The sequence below is a fragment of the Macadamia integrifolia genome, unplaced genomic scaffold (assembly GCF_013358625.1).
Source record: "Macadamia integrifolia cultivar HAES 741 unplaced genomic scaffold, SCU_Mint_v3 scaffold451, whole genome shotgun sequence".
NCBI lineage: Eukaryota > Viridiplantae > Streptophyta > Magnoliopsida > Proteales > Proteaceae > Macadamia > Macadamia integrifolia.
Window position 1 is genome coordinate 106,483 of NW_024870453.1, and position 15,989 is coordinate 122,471.

The window sequence follows — 15,989 nt, forward strand, 5'->3', positions numbered from 1 at the left end:
CCAATACCTCCAGCACTGTACCAATAGTGAAACAACCTAGAGGGGGTGAATAGGTTATACTAGTAAAAATTAAAATCTTTTCGAATATATCGAATGCCTAAATGTGATTATAAATTAAAAACTACTGCGGAATAAAAATTCGCAATCACACTACACCGAGATTTGTAGTGGTTCGACTCAACCTGAGTCTAGTCCACTCCCTACAAGATCTTCTTGTAAGGTATTCCACTAGTTTTCTCTTTCAGTACAGTAGGTATGGAAGAAAACCTTTTACACAATATCCTTTACAGGTAGAGAGGCACATTTACAATCTCCTTTACAGGTAGAAAAGCACCCTTACAATCTCTTTTACGAGCAGAGAAGCACCCTTACAATCTCTTTTACAGGTACAAAAGCACCCTCATTATCTTGGTAGGACAAGAGAATCCTACACTAGCCTAAGTACAGTCTAGACAAGTGTAATAGAGAAAAGTGGAATAGAGTATTTGAGTTACCTCGTGCGGTGCGTGCTATGAATATGAAATGAATAAAAACATGCACCTTAATTGTCTCCCTTTGGATATGAAGGATGATGGAGACTTCTAATCCTCACTTGAGTTCCTTAGAACTTGAGATTTAATCACAAAGTTGGAACTCGAAAGAGCACTATTTGACTTTCACTCAATGGCTTTGATAATGATTGTTTAATTCTCACTTAATTGTTAGTTATTAAATTAATAAAGGCATTAGTGGGGCATTTATATGGGAGAAGGTTGGGCTTAATTTGGGTAACAGTATCTCCAATTTAGGAATGAGTATAAACTCAAACGAGCAAAAATTGCCTCAATCAGTAGGTATCAGTTGGATCTGGTAGGTACCATATCATATTATCATTGCCCTCATTATAGCCATTAGACTCATAAAACTAGCCATTGTGTCTAAAATATAGCCATTGGAGGTGCTCAGGAGGCATCCGGTAGGTACCGGTTCCATCTAGTAGGTACCCGATGGCCTTTATTAGCCATGTCTGAGATGTTAATCTCCTCCGAAACCAAATCGGCCAACCAGAATTTATTCCGGTTCCATCTAATAGGTACCGGATGGTCTCTGTTGGTTATGTCTGAGAAATTTTTCTTCACAGAGTCTATCCAGTAGTTACCGGTTCAATCTAGTAAGTACTAGATGGTCTCTGTTTTGTGTTTTTGACTATCTATTAATTGCGAACATGAGACCAACTACTTGGGTTGCACTTAGGGCCTTTCTAAGTATATGTATCAGTGTGGTGCATGTCAGTGTGTGCTATTTCAACCTATTCTAGAGATGAGTCTTCAAGTCTTCAATCACTTGCTTCGAGTCTTCAAGTCTTTGAGTCTTTGATCACTTGCTTCAAGTCTTCGAGTCTTCTCTGTGCTATTCGGTCTTGAGCTCTAATTTCTTCTATTTCTCCATATTATTGAGCTAGTGGTCAAGCAACCTTGTGTCTTGATCCTTTACATTACACTTGATATGAAAATGATTAGTTGCACACACACCTGTTTGTTATCATCAAAACCGTTATGGAGAGTGGTATTCCCAACAATCTCTCCCTTTTTGGCGATGACAAATAAGTAGATTAAAGTAATAATGAGAGAATGAAGAATTTTGAAAATTGCATAGTTTTTAAAATTTTCTCAATTTTCTCCCCCCTTTGTCTATGAATCAATGATTTCTTTCTTTAATCAAGATTTCCCTCCCCCTTTGTCAACAACAAAAATGGGAAGGGGACCCATAGGCTCCCCCTAAGCACATTTATGATATAAAAAGCAAGAAGCACAAAAACCATTAACACAGAACATGGGTTCATTAATTTAAGAAAAGGTAATACAGAACACATAGTGCCATACTTAGTGCACTTTTCCACACATAAACGTAAGAGAAACACAAAGTTATAAAGCACACATAACAGAGGATTGCAAGTCCACACAACTGATCCTAACTCCAAGCTACTAGCAAACATAAATGCCCTAGCTGCAACTACTCTTCCCAGTCCTTGATAGCTTGCAGAATCTCTTGGGATTTCACATCTATGTGATTCTTGATGCGTGTCTCCAGAGCTTGTAGCTTCTCATCTAACCATTTTTCAGTCACAACCTTATTCGAAGAGCTGCCTTCACCTTCTTCAGTAAGGGTGTGGAGTTGCTATCCCCATATGGTGAATGGAAGTTATATCTATCTTGGGCTTGTCCTTCTTTCCATACTCACCCACCAAGTTAACTCCAAAATGAGCAAAGATCTGACCTAGAATTCTTTCATAGGGAAGATTGCTGATGTGATCCTTGTTCTCGGCATATATCAAGTGATGAATGATGAGATAGGGAAGATTGATCTAGACGTTGTCACATATGCAATAGGTGATGTAGGCTTGAAAAGGGCTGAGTTTATCCCTGTGTCCACTCTTGGGCAGTATATTGTAGGACACAATGTAGGAGATGACCTATGCAAAATCGGTAAGTTCATTCACTTTGGTGGTTGTAGCTCCAACATAGTTCTTCATGATTTTTCCATAGACTAGGTTGGATCCATGAATTCCTTGGAATCTTTCTTGGTGACCAAATGGTCTTGTAACTTTTAGGTCTTTGATTTTATCTCTGAGATGATCTTAGATTCCTTTGGGTTCTTTGTGATTCATATGATTCATATGATCTTTGAGGTATATAGGATTTTTGAGATCTATAAGATCTTTGGGATTTATATTTCCCATGAGTTCTATAAGACTCTTAGGGGTAAGATCCATAGACTTGGAATTATCTTTGGTTCCTTTCAATAAAATATCCCCTTTGAGGTTGGGGTTTTCTATATTTAGGCATAGATCTTGAGTCCTCTTTAGGTCTATATTGTCTTCTTCTTTGAGGAGTGAAGTAGTAGGCATGGTTGTTCTTTTGTCTCTCATTTTGAGAGTTTGTGGTCTTCCTTTCCTTGGCATTACACTGGTTTGAAGAATGCCAATTTTTCTTGTAAAAATTGCATTTTACATAAGAGGTGGATGATTGAAAATCTTGCCCAGCCCTTCTTGGGTTCTTAGCTTGTTTTTCTTTTCTCTTAGATGGATTTTATCCATTATATCTCAGTCCTTCTCTTTCATTTGGACCTTTTCATTGTGAGCCAAGAAGGTTGTCGAGATTCTTTTGACCTTTAGTGAAGGTACAAAGGGTAGTGGTCAACTTTGAGTTTTCTTCCTCAAGTTCACTCACTTTAGATGTTAAGGCATCTATTCTATGGTTTAACATTTCAGCCTCCTTTTTTAATATATTTTTTTCTGATTCTAATTTCGGACTTTCTTCATACAAAGCCTCGAAGGCTTCCTAAAGTTCTTCATTTGAGTCATTTAGAGAAGAGTCATTCAGGTTTTGGGGATTTACCTCTTGTTCTTCATGTCCAAGAGCCATTAAGGCTAAGTTGGTGACTTCTTTTTCGGAGTCATTTTTTTCCTCTTCATCACTTGAATCCCAAGTGGTTGCATAAGCTTTCTTCTTTGGTTTGTGTGGGCATTCTGTTCTGAAGTGTCTAGGTTTTCTACATTAAAAAGCATACAATATCTTTAGATGAGGTTTCATTAGATTTGAATTTAGACTTACCTTTTTCTCCATAGGTCTTTTTACCATGAGCTTTGTTCTTGTATGGTACTCTTCCCTTCTTCTTGAGGAATTCGTTGAACTTCTTTGTGATGAGAGATATTTCTTTTTCCATATCGAACTCTTCATCGTCATCATCATAACTTACTTCCTCAATGGTTTGAGAAGACTTCAATGCTATAGTCCTTCTTTTATTTTTAGGAGTAGGTTCGTCTGCCTTTAACTCAACTTTATGAGTTTTTAAGAATCCCAACAAGTAATCAAGGGATACTTTTGTCAGATCCTTAGCTTCTTCTGTTGTTGTCGTCTTGGGTCTCCAAGCTGTTGGGAATGCTCTTAAGATTTTTCTAACCTTTTCAACATTAGTGTAAGTCTTACCTAGACTTTTAATATTATTCACAATATCAATAAAGCGAGTAAACATTTCAGTAATAGATTCATTTTCTTTCATAAAAAGTAATTTATAATCAGAGACGAGTTGATCTACCTTTCTTTCCTTTACGTCTTTCGTACCTTTGTGTGTGACTAGGAGAATGTCCCAAATTTCTTTAGCTATATCGCATGCTATTACCCGATTGAACTTATGCTCGTTGAGGGCACACTGAAGAAATGTGATAGCTCAAAAGTTGTATTGGATGAGCACTATGTCATCGGTAGTCCACTCCATCTCATCCTTTGGTGTTTTCTTTCCTTCAACTTCTTTTGTGATCATATAGGGTCCATTCTCTATGGCTCTCCACACAAGAATGATATGCCCAAAAACAAAATTTTTAAACCTATATTTTCAGAATGAAAAATTTTCTCCATTAAAGTATGGGGGTCTTGAGGCATTCATATCTTTTGGTGGTCCTTGGGTTGTGGCCATGGTCTTTGACTCACTTTAGACAAATTCGTCTTATATATTGAGCCCCCGCTCTGATACCAATTGAAATAACCTAGAGAGGATAAATAGGTTATACTAGTGGAAATTAAAATCTTTTCGAATATATTGAATTCCCAAATGTGATTATGAATTAAAAACTAATGCGAAAAAATATTCACAATCACACTACACCAAGATTTATAGTGGTTTGACTCAACTTGAGTCTAGTTCACTCCCTACAAGATCTTCTTGTAAGGTATTCCACTAGTTCTCCCTTTCAGTACAGTAGGTATGGAAGAAAACCTTTTACACAATCTCCTTTACAGGTAGAGAGACACCTTTGCAATCTCCTTTACAGGTAGAGAAGCACCCTTATAATCTCTTTTACAGGTAGAGAAGCACCCTTACAGTCTCTTTTATGGGTATAGAAGCACCCTCACAATCTTGATAGGATAATAGAATCCTACACTAGCCTAAGTACAATCTAGACAAGTGTACTAGAGAAAAGTGGAATAGAGTATTTGAGTTACCTCATGCGGTGTATGCTATGAATATGAAATGAATAAAAGCATGCACCTTAATTGTCTCCCTTTTCATCTGAAGGATGATGGAGACTTCTAATCCTCACTTGAGTTCCTTGGAACTTGAGCTTTAATCACAAAGTTGGAACTCGAAAGAGCACTGTTTGACTTTCACTCAATGGCTTTGATAATGATTATTTCATGGTCACTTAATTGTTAATTAATAAAACCATTAGTGTGGTATTTAAATGGGAGAAGGTTGGGATTAATTTGGGTAACAGTATCTCTAATTTAGGAATGAGTATAAACTCAAATGGGCAAAAATTGCCCCAACCAGTAGGTACCGGTTGGATCCGGTAGTTTCCGGTTGGATCCAGCAGGTACCAGATCAAGTTACCGTTTCCCTCATTATAGCCATTAGACTCATAAAACTAGCCGTTATATCCAAAATATAACCATTGGAAGTGTTCAGGAGGCATCCGGTAGGTACCGGATGGCCTCTGTTGGCCATATCTGAGATGTTAATCTCATCCGAAACCAACTGGCCAATCGAAAGAAATTTTGGTTCCATCTAGTTGGTATTGGATGGTCTCTATTGGTTATGTCTAAGAAAATTTGCTTCACAGAATCTATCCGGTAGTTATCGGTTCAATCCGGTAAGTACCGGATGATCTTTGTTTTGTGTTTTTGACTGTCTATTAATTACGACCATGAGACCAACTACTTGGGTTGCACTTAGGTCTTTCTAATACATATATGTATGAGTGTGGTGCATGTTAGTGTGTGCTATTACAACTTATTCAAGAGATGAGTCTTCGAGTCTTCGATATCTTGCTTCGAGTCTTCGATCACTTGCTTCAGGTCTTCGAGTCTTCTCCGTGCTATTCGACCTTGAGCTCTAATTTCTTCTATTTCTCCATATTATTAAGCTAGAGGTCAAGCAACCTTGTGCATGACCTTCACATCACAATTGGTATGAAAATGATTAGTTGCACACACACTTGTTTGTTATCATCAAAACCGTTATAGAGAGTGGTATTCCCAATAAATAGATGTCTTCAGTCCCTTCAAAAATTTCTGGGCTTTTTCCTCATCTATCCTCATATGGAGAGGAGCAAAAGAAAAAATAAGCTTTCAAACTGTTGTTGATACTCCAGAACAGTCTTGCTTCCCTGAGTTAATGCCATAAAGTCCGCTTCCTTGCAGTCTCTATAGCTCTTTAGATAGTAATTTGATAATAAAAATTCTTTGGATTGTTCCCAAGTAGGCTCTAGGTGAGTTTCCATCAATATAGTCTTGGAAGCTTTCCACCAAGAATCAGTTTCATTTCTAAGTTGTAACCTTACACATATAAGCTTTTGTGCCTCTGTGCACTCTATAATATCAAATACTTTCTCCAACTCTTGCATCCACCGATCCAGTTCCAACGGGTCATTACCCACCTTGGTGAAAATGGGTGGCATGTACTTCTTAAAAGATTCCACCACCTTTGTCATAGTGGTGGCTGGTGGGTGATAAGGTGGAGGCATCATAAATGATGAAGTGCCATATGGTGGAACCACAGGAGTACCTCCTGATTGATCTTGAGGTGTAACCTCAGGCAATGTTCCTCCAAGTTGTACTCCAACACTTAACCTCACTGAAGGGTCCTGTGGAGTAACCCCTCTAGGAGGCTAGCCCTGTGGTGTGGGGTTCAAGTATTACTGCATAGCAGTTGTAAAGGTTTGTTGCTGCTGAAGTAGCTACTACTGAAAGGCCCCTTTCGACTGTTGTATAAGGGTCGCCACGCCACCAAGAATGATGATGACATATGGGGGACCTAGAATTTTATTCACGGGTAGGTTACCCTAAACATGCTCTTGATTATGCTCCACTTGTGGTGGTGGATGTGAGGATTGCCCCACCAGTCGAGGACCACAGGAAATAGGTGGTCGACCATGAGGGATACCATGGGCACGACCACCGAATCTGGTATATACCATAGTGTTTTGTACCTAGATTATTCCAAAATATAAGCATTGATTGAGTGCCATGACATTTGTATATATATTCACAATCAAATGCATTTTATATCATAGGCTGCATTGATGCACCACATCACATGACCGAGCACATCCACATTTAATTATCAACACATAGTTCGGTCTCACGACGATGCTCAACCATATAGCAAAACACCCCTTTGGTGTTTAATCGAGGCCCACTAAGCACGGAACAAAAAATATTCCAAACACAGGCCATTCTGGCCTTGGTACTCAAACCGGCGGGCAAGACTAGCGAGCAAGGCTAGGTAGGGGCCCATTGGTCGGTGGCCCGCCGGTCTCGTCTGAGACCATTTTTAAAGGGGTTTGTAAAACCCTTTTTCCCCACTTTCTCTCTTTCTTCTCCCTAATTTAGAGCAAGGAAATTTGGGGGTCCTATCCAAAGCTTCAACCCATGATTCTACTCAATGACTCATCGTTTCAACTCCATTTCATCTTCTCAAATCCACAAGTAAGTTCTCTTTCTCCCTTTTCTCTTTGAAAAGGATGTTTTTGGTGTTCTCTCATGGTAAAATCTTAGAATCTCTTATTTTGTCCCATTTTCTTCCATGGAAAGTTTGTTTCTTGACAATGTAGTAGTTTATTTGTGATTTCCATTGCTTATTAGTCATGCTTGACCAATTATAGAGAGAAATCTCAACCTTTTGCCCTAATTTCTCTGTTTTAGGGTTTTATTTTCATTTTCCCTTCTTTGTTTCAAATTGACACTTTAAATGTTATTCTTCACTCGCATTGCACACACCCATTAGTAGAGTAGCCATTTCCATTTGTGTGTGAAAATGCTTCCTTTCTTTTGATACACATAACCCCTTTTTATGATCAATTCTTTGGAAATTTTGGGGATTGTCTTCCATTTCTTCACTTTTCCGTTATGAATGAAGGTATCATTTTTTCCATCCTCTATCAACGGCTCATAAAATAGTTTGAATAAATTTCATTGTGGGGATACATGAATTTTTCCTTAAAATTGTCTTCACTTTTACTCATGCATAATCTCCATTGTCTTCAATCAAATGTTTAGGGATTTCCATCCCTTTTCTTCGATTCAATTGTAACCATTTCCATCATTGTAATTATCACTTCCCTTCAATTTTCATTTGGGTATTAAGTAGGTTCTCACACTCATCCATTTCCTTATCACAAAATTTTCATTACCTTGCAAGTTCATTCCTTTAATATCATTGCATTTCGGTATTTATCCCTGCACTTTAGGGCTTTATTATCCATGTCATTTCTCATAGGGTTCATCTCAACCCCCTCCCTTTTTAAAATAATGCATATCACATTCTTTTCATCCCTATTCATTTTACTTACTCATCTCTTTGGTATTTTCAGGATGTCTTCTAGAAATGATAAGGAGACTGCCTCCTCCTACAAAAGGAGGAAGACTACTACCTCTTGGGGAAGGAATGCTACCCCCGATTCCTTTTCTTCATAGGCCCGGCCTGTTAGGAACCCCTCTTTCGACCCTACGAACTACGATGAGATTTTATTCCACAACACTGAGGCAGCTGTTTCCTGGTCCACCCTCTCTACAAGGCTGGTTATGATGGAGAAGACTATCGTGACCGACAAGTTCAATGCCTATCAGATGTTAGAGAGATTCACAGCCTTGGGTTGGGAACCCATGCTCTACCTCGATAGCCCATGCCACAAGGACCTTGTCCAACACTTCTACTGTAACCTGGAGGCTTCCTTTAGGGATGGGTAGTACTCTCTCACCAGTCTGGTGAAGGGAGTAGACATTGTTCTGACGGTGAATTTGTTGGCAGCCATCTTGGGTATATCAGCTAAAGGTGCCCATTTTTATAAACCTCCAAGGATCAAGGCTATGGGTCATGGTTTGAGTGTTAAGATGTAGGAGGTCATCTTTGAGACATATATGGACATAAGGAGCGTCAATTGTCTAAGACTTCCTATAATGCAGCCGCTCGAGTTTTTGCACGCCTGGCCCAGTTCAATCTGCTTCCCAGAGCAGGTCACAGGAACCAGGTAAGCTTTATAACAGCTTGCCTTGCATACTGCGTTTATATGGCCCTGGAAGAGGGTGCTTCCCTCCTTTGCCTCTCCTATGTCATGATGAAGACAATGGAGTACCATACGGCTCATCCTAATGACACCGATTTTCCCAATGGGAGGTCACTCACCAAGGTCTTTGCATACTTCCAAGTGGATTTGGTGGGAGAAGGTGGGAAGTATCCTAGGGATTAGTTTACTAGAGAGAATCTGAAGAGGATGGCATTGCTAGTGCCAATGGTGGCACCACAAGAGGCTGAAGAGCAAAGGCCAATGGATATGGAGGCCGAGTATTTGAGCGAGGAGGATGAGGATTATTTCCCTTATCCAGACGAGAAGGAGATAGATGAGGATGAGTCCTTAGAATCTAGGGCTACAAATCCACATTTTATAGCTCCACCACCTTCAGGTGGGGCTTTTAATTTTCAGAATTTGATGGACAATATTGGTGCCCTGAAGGAAGGGCAAGATAGGATTTCTGAGCAGGTAGAGGAGAGTGTCGCCCAGGAGTTGGCGATACAGTGTAGACTGGGGAGAATGGAGACTAATTTTTAGACCCTCACAGAGGACTTGGATAAAGTTTTCAAGGGCATCACCACTGACTTTTGCCGAGTGCAAAGGGAGGTAGTCCTGATAAACGATCGATTAGACATTTTCGACTACCAATTCCATTGTAAGTCGCAGCCTAAGAGAGGAAGTTCATCCACCACACCCCAAGATGATCAATGAAGCGGCAGATCCTCCTCTACTTTCCATCTTTTCTAGTTGATGATGGTGGTCTTTGATACTTGGTGATTATATATTTTGATATGCTACTATGGCATGGAACTTGGTGGTATTTTGTAGATGTTTGTTATTTTTAGAATAGTTTTATTTGCTTTAATTTTCTCTACTGTGATCTAGTGGTGACAATGTGTGTCACCCCTCTTTTGTTTGTTATATTTATATAAGTGGTTATCATGTGTCTTCTGTAAATTTTTTTGGAATTCAATATAGCATCGTTATGCTGCCAAAATTTTCATTAAAATTTATGGCTTATGGAGTTGACCATTGATCCTTTGCTAGTTTATATAAATTCTACTCCCATGAATGCCATGGAATACAAGTATTTGGACATTTTCATCTTATTATAGATTTTATTCCTTTAAAATTTTTATGTTTACCCAAACCCAGGGTCCTATTATAAGATTTTATGAGATCTAACTTGTATGCTGTGAATGGGTAGAGCATTATGTTCTGATACCACAGTTGTCATACCCTGTTCTATACAGAATAGGACAAGTGACCAAGTTAACTCCTATTAACCCAAAACCTGCCAGGATCATTTGATATAGTAACCATAACATAGCATACACACAGATTAAGTCAAATAATTTCTATATTTCAGCAGAAGTCTTACACATACATACTTGTAAATACCGCAATACTCTAGACACCCAAATTATATTACATAATAACTTTACATTTAGGCTTGTAGGCATGTTATATACACAAGAAATACAATTTAAACATCTAGAGTACAAAAGGGGTAACATTTAAAGTAATAAAAAGAATCCCAATATGGTATCAATGTTGCTGACCCGTAACACAACTATCGCAAGGTACTCGGCCCCATGCTCAAGATCTTCAGGGATCTACCAATCCTCGATTAAAAATTCCATGGTGGGTCCCGACTCTAGCTCTTCGGCCAAATAACCTGCAAGATCATCTAAAAATGGTGTGCACGTGGGATGAGCTCACTAGCTTAGCAAGTGAAAAGGAAGACCAAATAAGTATGCACAATACAAATGAACTTATATGCATGCAGTTCATTTTATTAACTTAGTCCACCTAGATAAAAATTCTAAGTCATAGGTCATATACTACTTGCAACCACTATGCGCGTATACTCCAGGTATGAGCCGCAAATCCCATCCCACGACACGCCCATAAGGTTGCCGGAGAAGGTCAGCCGTAGGTACCGAAAAAGTAAATTGCTGACCTACAGTGACATTAAAGCAAAATGCTGACCCACAACAACATTAAAGTAAATTGCTGACCCACAGCAACATTAAAGTAAAATGCTGACCCACAGCGACATTAAATTAAAAGCAGTACGATTGGCCCTCTTGTTATATCACCAAAGTTGCCGACAGTCCTAATGATCAGTCGGGCATACTTCTACCCGCCACCGTTGGTTCACAATCTCGGGCTTCCCCCCAATGATATACCCAACACCTAAACCCCTACTGAGAAGGGTCATAGCACGGGGATATGTCATTCCTAACCATATACTCCTATGTGAGACAGTACGACTGCATAGTACCACCGCGTCTCATTCCATGGGTCACCAATGCATTCGTGTCCAAGCTGACTATGGCATTTAGTCAAGCAAAGCATCATATTCAATAATTTAAAGTCATCCATCTCATATCAGAAAGCAAGAATAGGCGTTTAACAATTAAAGATATCAGCATGTCAAGTCATAAGTGAATTTCATAATGCACACATCAATGCATGTAAATGGCACGCATGGATGACTAGTCTACAACAATAATGAAATGATGCCATGGCTAGTCTACAACCAGAATGACATGATGCAATGTCCTCTACCCACTTACCTAATTGTATTTGAAGATCACCCTTGGTACGAGGAAGATCTAGCGTGTGATGACGCGAGTTTCTAGTACAACCTATCATGAAAAGAGTTGGGTTTAGTATGTCTCCACTTTAGGCTCATATCCAATGAGGTATGATGATCCCAATTTGTTTAGAATCACTAAAGAAGGATACCCTACAAATTTGTGCCTAATCGGGACCTGAGAAGTCTGATTGGTGGGTCAACTAGTGGGCAAGGCACCCACTAGTCCTTGCTCGTCACTCAACAGAGGGACTCTGCCTAGAACAACGGGCCAAGAGCTACTGGCCAGGTTGCCCATCGGTCTTGCTAGCCTGTCAAGCTAGCAGCTCTGCCTGGACAGGTAGGCTAGGAGTGACTAGCCAGGTCTCCCACCTGTCTTGCTCGCTGGTCAAGCTAGCAGCCCACATAGGACAGACGGGTACTGGATTGGTGGGTCTGACCATTCCTAAGCACTCACCAATTGGAACTAGGATTTTACTATTCTCTCTCATTCTTCATCCCACCTTGGGAAAACCACCACGGGTCAATTTGACTGTATTTTTCACAAATCTAAGGTTCCAAATCATGATTCCAACTTAGATCTAAGGTAGATCCAAAGTCTTGAGCGTGGATCTTACCTCTTTGCTCAAGAACACCTCTAAACCCCAAATCTTCTCTTTAGCTCAAGAGATCAACAAATGCTTCACAAATCTCACAAATCTTCCTCTAAATCCTTCATAAAAAACATGTAGGACCTTTATTAAACCTTAGATTCACATTCTTAAGAGATAATAACAAGATCCAAAGGATTGCTACCCAAATCGAAGGGTTTCACTTAGGGTTTCATAAGGGTTTAAGGAATATGGACTTTACTCACCTCAAATCGTAGATATCGAGATGAGAATCACTAATTCGGTGTCGAAATCGAAAGATTCAACCTCGATGATGCACAACGAGTATTTTCTCCACCATTTCTTCCTTCTTCTTCCCTTCTCTCTCTTTCCTTTCTCTCTCTTCTTTACTTTCTCACCCACCGTGTAAAACAATAAATGAGGGGAATGAAGGGTAATAAACGCTATTTATAGTGGGGTCAAAATATCTAAAGATCAGAGTGGTAGGTCACACTGATGGGTCTGACCCACCCATAACCATCCACCAGTCAGCCAAAACTTAGTCGAATCATTGGGATTTTCGATGGGGCTTGGCCCAGACACATATTCCACTCTTGGCAGTTGATTAACATGCATACTTAACATAAAATATAGCCACATATCTTTGTTGTGCATACATGGCCCGATGACATGTGCAAGTGCACGTCTTTAGTGTGCGGACTTCACCAAGCACTGACTCCAACTTATCTAGCCAACTGAGTTCAGAGTCACCCTAGCCATCATGTTCCATAGGGTACCCACCTCAGCTCACTCTGGTTCAGGTCCTGTAAGACCAAATCGAACCAACTGGGAAATTAGACTGGGTTTAGAAAGTAGGGTATCACAATAGCTACCCCCTCCCTTGGATGAGTTAATTCCTACTTGCCTTTGTTGGCTCCTTCTTGCCCTTGCTGACCCCTTATTGCCCTTGTTGGCCCTTCTCTAGCCCCTTCCCTTGTAAGCCTTAGCCCTTCCTTAGCCTTCCCTAGCCGAAGCTCTGCCAAAGTTCCTCTCAAACCTTAGCCCTTCCTTAGCCTTCCCTAGCCGAAGCTTTGCCAAAGTTTCGCTCAAGCCTTAGCAGTTCCTTAGCCTTCCCTAGCCTAAGCTCTACTGAAGTACTAGTCTAGGGACTAGCCTTCCCTAGCAGAAGCTTTGCCGAAGTTAGTTCAGGAATCACACTTCACTAGTCAAACCTCTATCCAAATACTCGAAAGACCACAATAGTCAGCATTTCTGAAGAAAGGAAGTCAGAGGCCTAAACCACCATCCCCTGAGGGCCTACCCCACTTGACCCGAAACAGGGGTCAATCTCAGGTATAATTATTCACTCAAACTAGCATAATGTAGACCTTTTATTTACCTTATGGTAGTGTATATATGTAAATAATTTAGCCATATATGTGATATAGGAATAATTGTGAAATATGTTCGTTCTTAAGCATCTAGTAGGAAGACCAGTTGAACCGGGTAGGTTGGGTGTCTAACACCTTCCCAATTCGACAACCTGACACATACCCTATTCTCTGGACCAGACCAACTTTTGAACCATTTTCTTAAGAATTGGGCCCACTCCTGGTCCTAGGCCCTTAATCCTAGGTGGCGACTCCAAATCCTTTTTGCATGATCTTAATCCCTAATATTGGACCATCATCAATAGCGATCATGGAGAAATACCTCTATGAAGAAACCTCTAACCCTTATGAAATAGGCCCCTCACGTATCTTCAAGCGACGATGCGGTAGCTCAAGGCTCGTAGGTGCCCAAAAAATGAGGGTCGTTCTCTGGCCGTTACCCTCACACCCCTCGTTGATAAATGTTTTTAAATGATGGAACCGGTGCTGAGACGAACAGAGAATTAGTACAATTATGAGGTTGTGCCAGCGGGACACATCGTAGCAGGATGGAGTTCTACCTGCTATTGTGGAATTGCTTTTATATTAATGGTTGTAAATATTTTATTTATTATTTATTTAACTGTGTAACTTGTGGAATTTAAGTTATGGGCCTGTAATGCTATGTATCAACTGTAGATGGTCACCACAGATATGCTTCCTTTGGATTTATTTATATGCATACTCTGATTTGATAGATGTTTTCAAGTTATTGGCTGGCTATTACACTTTGTCTGTAATCCTAGGTAATGGTAGGCTGATTGGGTTGGAAATCCAATGCTGCATACTTTAGCCATAATTGGGCAGGGTGTGACAGAATGGTATCAAAGCACGATGCTCTATGGTAACCCAACCTGATCTATTACGAGAACATAGGTTTTATGGTGATCAAGTAGGAAATGCAATAAAAACCAAAAAAGATAAGTACATAAAGGAAAAACATGAACAATAAACATAAAATTTGGAGTAGAAACTAGAAACCATTATATTATAATACATATATATTACTAGAAATTACATCACAATAACTGCACAAAAGAGAACACATTGTCTGAACATAGTGCTGATCTTGACAAACATAAGATAGAGAGTAGGAGGAAAAGTTAAAGAGAGAGAAGAAACCCCACAAGGACAAAAGGGGGTTATATCCAATTAGTTTAGAAACCTAAATACAGTCCGAATTAGAAGTAAGATAGACAATACACAAAAAATCATCTAAGTCAGTTAAACAAAAAGTGAAACTGGAAGTCTGGAAGTTGTCACTGGTAGGAACTAAGGATCTATTACTGGGATGGTCGTGGGTGACTAGAAGAAGAAGAGGCCCGCTATGTGAAAGATCTATAGCGGGGAGGCCTGAAGTTTGGCGGGATGTGCACACACTCCACCCATCCATCTAGAGCAGCCTCTGTAGTCTTTACCCTCGAACTTAGAGCCTCTAAGCTAGTAGTGACTCTGGTGAAACCCCTCTCCATGAAGTCCGTCACTATCTGTAAATTCGGGGTACCTGGAGTAAAATAGTAAACAAGGATTAGTACAAGAAGCAAAATAAAGAAATAAAGTATAGTAAATGACATTAACATAATCTTAAGTAGCAAGTGAGAGTACCTCCAGTTGGGGCAGAAGGCTGGGTAGTCTCCTGAGCAGTCTCAAAGTGGGTCTGAGTCTGAGCATAAGGCACATAGCATGGCTGCAGGGTCTCCTCAGTAGGAAGAGTACCATGAGTACCCTCATCCAGATTACGGGGAATCTATACTCCTAAGCTCTCCACCTCCTCCACTATAACCCATGTAGACCCACGTCCACATCACTGACATGGAGGTCTCCAAGGGGATCCTCATGCTGCCTTCCCATCCCATGCTAACCACCACCCTCATGTTGTACATCCTCCTCATGCTGCTCATCCTGCTCATCACCTATATGTTGCCCATCATCCTTCTGATCCTCTAGATCATCCTCTACTGCTGGTGCCTCATCCTGGTCACCACCCCCATACTGATGTAACTGCATCTTTTCCAAGATGGTCCTATCAAATGGGGTAGGATGGGATTCTTTCTTCTCCTCACCATCAAGGCAAATCCCCATATGCTTGAACACTTTAGTCAAGGTTTTTCCGTAAACAAGATGACCATCACTAGGATGATAGGCACGGTGCTCCATATGTCTCAACGTCAAGTAAGGCAAATTAGTGTTCTCACCTAGGTATAGGAAGAAGGTTGTGTAAGCTTGCATCAGTGACACCTCACTATAATGGCCACAGATAGGGAGAATGTTGTATTGTACAATTTTGCACAATACACAAGGTGTGGGTCTCCAATTTG